This window comes from Pararge aegeria, chromosome 3, assembly GCF_905163445.1.
Source record: "Pararge aegeria chromosome 3, ilParAegt1.1, whole genome shotgun sequence".
Taxonomy (NCBI): Eukaryota; Metazoa; Arthropoda; class Insecta; order Lepidoptera; family Nymphalidae; genus Pararge; species Pararge aegeria.
The window spans coordinates 888490-891989 of NC_053182.1; the positions used below are offsets into that span (position 1 = coordinate 888490).

The following is a 3500-nucleotide window of genomic DNA, read 5'->3' on the forward strand; positions in this document are numbered from 1 at the left end:
GGTCAAACGGGACACTATTACTGAGACACCGCTGTCTATCTATCCGTTTGCCGTCTGCATGAATGGCTCTATTTATTTATTTCAAACAAACACATAAAAAGTAGCCAAAGAATACAGATAAAGTCTTTCATTTCCACACTAGGATTCCCAATGTCGTGGTATCTCATGAACAGTTTAAATTTTCACCGATTATGTACGTTATATACCAATCTCTCAAATAGTTCCCTTGGTAGGATTAAAAATTGTTAACGAGCGAAGTTTTAGACCCAATTCTGAAGTCCAAGCAGACTAAGTCGCGGACAGAAGCTAGTAATACACATAAACCTTCCTCTTGAATAAAATAAATAATAAATAAATATATACTACGACAATACACACATCGCCATCTAGCCCCAAAGTAAGCGTAGCTTGTGTTATGGGTACTAAGATGACTGATGAATATTTTTATGAATTATATATACATAAATACTTAGAAAATACATAATTATAAACACCCAGACACTGAAAAACACTTAATGCTCATCACACAAACATTTTCCAATTGTGGGAATCGAACCCACGGCCTTGGACTCAGAAAGCAGGATCGCTGCCAACTGCGCCAGTCGGCCGTCAATAACTCTATCTTTTGCTTAAAACGAATTAAAATCCGTTGTATAGTTTGGAATAACTAAGCGTGTGTTAGGAAATAGGGAATAACAGCACTTTATCTATGATAAACCCGATGATTATATTAAATATATCAACAAATAATAGTTTGTATACTCATTGATAATGTATTGAAAATAGAATGGACTTTAGTAGACTGTCAAAGAAAAGTATAGGATCTATGGCGGGAGACGCGAGTTTGACAAGTTAGATTGGCGGCAAAGAAAAGTGAGGACGGATTTAAAAATGAATTAATTAAGAAAAGGAGATTAAGTAAAGTATTGTGGATAGAACGTTACAAATTGGGTTGAGATGATTTATAATGGAAACGATACACTTAAAGAAATATTGTTGTGGCAAAACAAGAGTCGTATATACTGGTGATGGAGTTGAGATAAGTTGTTGGTACTATGGTTGTACCTGATGTAGCATCAGATAAGTATATCTCTTATATCCTTTGGGTTATTCAGGTATCATATATGGAGCCCTAGTATTATTTCATACAGATAGCTTATGTAGCATACGTTGCTCTATACAAACAATTTGTTTCAAAAGTCCTGATGTTATAAGTGATAATAGTAGTTATGTTTGACCTGTCTTATATGTCTTGTATCAAAGGGCCTAGCGTTATAACATATGATAATGTTGTAATTGTGTTTATAAGTCTTGTTTTAATTGATTGAATAAAAGAGCAACGGTAGAGTTTCTTGCCAGTGGTCTTCTCTGCCGAAGACAGCATTCCGAACTGGTAGTAGAGTCATTTGAAGGTAACAAGTAATATGAATTATAGAGAAGCTTAATATACAGTATTAGAGTCAGTCCAGTTGTTTTATTTCACTCCTTGGGAAGTCAGGTTTATAGAGTACAGACCCACAACACTGCTCTAAAGCAGGTTGGTGGGCTTTAAAGATTTCTTTTATAAAATGAATACTTTAATAGGAAGGAAGAATAATAGTTATGAGAATAAATGATTACTGATAAGAACCTAGGTATTTAGCTTCAATAATACTGTTAATTAATGAAAGATCTAAGTGACATCCTGAACATTGTGGGTATTGCAGTGAATATCTGAATACCTGGGCCTTCCACTTCTTTATATTTTTTTAGCACGTGCATACAGCGGGAGCTAATTTGTCTTATACTTTGTAAAAAAATAAGATAAAGAAAGGTATAAAGCCTAAATTAATGTATATTGTATGTTATTGAAGTAATTATTCGCATTATTTTATACGTTTCACTTTTAAGTTTCGTTTATACTGAGTGTCCATTTTACGGGGATTATAACATGCTCTAAATTTCATACTTCTACCTTCGGAGGTTTTAAGCATATTTTGTAGTTCATTTTAACAGGGGTGAAAAAGGGGCGGCGCGGGTGGATCATTAAAAAGGATCATAATTACTGTTTAGAGGAATGTAATATCATATTTAGACCATTATTTTATTAAAATTGAAATAAGGAAATAAGTGTTATGTTTTTTTTTAATATAAATTTGGTTAAAACAAGTAAAGCCTCTTTTTGTTCCCACAGGCCCATTATTTCAGTTTCCAATATTTTAAAAAAACGATTAAACAGGTGTGCTCTAGAAATGTGTTCAAGCAACTAAATTGTAGAGATTATTTCATGTTATTAAATTGAATAACTAACTTTTAAAATGGACAAAATACGTTTATTGTCAAACTACGACTTAGACATAGGGGCGTTATAAATCGATGGATACAGATCCATCGATATGTGTGCATCTGTCGTAACATCGCATCATGGATGAACCGATTTCAACGGGTTTATTTGCTTCAAATCTTTATTTCTGTTCCTCTAATAATATATACTAGCTAACCGGTCAACTTCATTGCACCAAATCGGTTATAACCAAAACACAAATAAAATTACATTTTCTAAAAATGAATCCTAGCTAGATCAATTTATCGCCCCCGAAACCCCGTATACTAAATTTCATGAAAATCGTTGGAGCCGATTCCGAGATTCCAATTATATATATATACAAGAATTGCTCGTTTAAAGATATAAGATATACTCGTTTCTTGTTTTACTTCTTATCAAAAATAAAAACTAAATAGAAATAAAAAAGAATTCGCAGCCGGTAGGATTCGAACCTACGCTCCCAGAGGGAATCTGATTTCTAGTCAGACGCCTTAACCGCTCGGCCACGGCTGCTTCGTGACTCTCATGTTGTAATAAGTGTACAGGCTCAATACATGACTTTCACTTTTTTACAATCTCTTATTTTACCTTCACTTGAGTGTAAATTAATTTGGGCCAAGTATCGCAAATATCTTTTAAACCGGTTCCCGCTATCGGAGTCGTATCATATGTCAAAATTGTATCGGTAATAATATTTTTATTTTAAAATAGTTTTGCATTTAGAAATCGCTTTCGATAGAAATAAGATTTCAGCCTCCAAATACTGCTGTATAAGTACAAAGGTTGCTTCTTTAATAGTTTTAAATGACAATGTGAGATCGTGATAACAAAAAAACAACCGGCTAAGTTTTTTGTAGGCTTCTTCTTAGACCAGGGCGCGTTTGGAACCCTCGTGGCTTTAGTTTTAAGTTGACGAACTTAGTTGTCGCCATCAACTCACTTCTACGTCATATTTTACATGTAATGTACCTACGCATCAAAAGTGCCATCTATGTGCCTTTTTGAATAAAGAAATATTTGATTTCAACTTTGCAAAAATAATCGGAGTAAAAGATCTTAGGTACTGAACCTTTATAATAGTTATTAAACCAAATCGGCTGTTATAGCTATTTACAAGAATAAATAGAAGTTAAGAAGAGTTCGTCATTACTTAATTGCATGCTGTAAGTGAAAACAAATAATGTAAAATTATTAT

General features: G+C 33.3%; 1 non-coding gene across 1 annotated transcript; it reads right to left on the reverse strand.

Annotated features, from left to right (window-relative positions):
• Positions 1-2736: 2736 nt before the first annotated feature.
• Trnas-aga lies at positions 2737-2818 on the reverse strand. Its single transcript has one exon. It is a non-coding gene; the product is annotated as a tRNA-Ser (tRNA).
• Between the last annotated feature and the right edge of the window lie 682 nt (positions 2819-3500).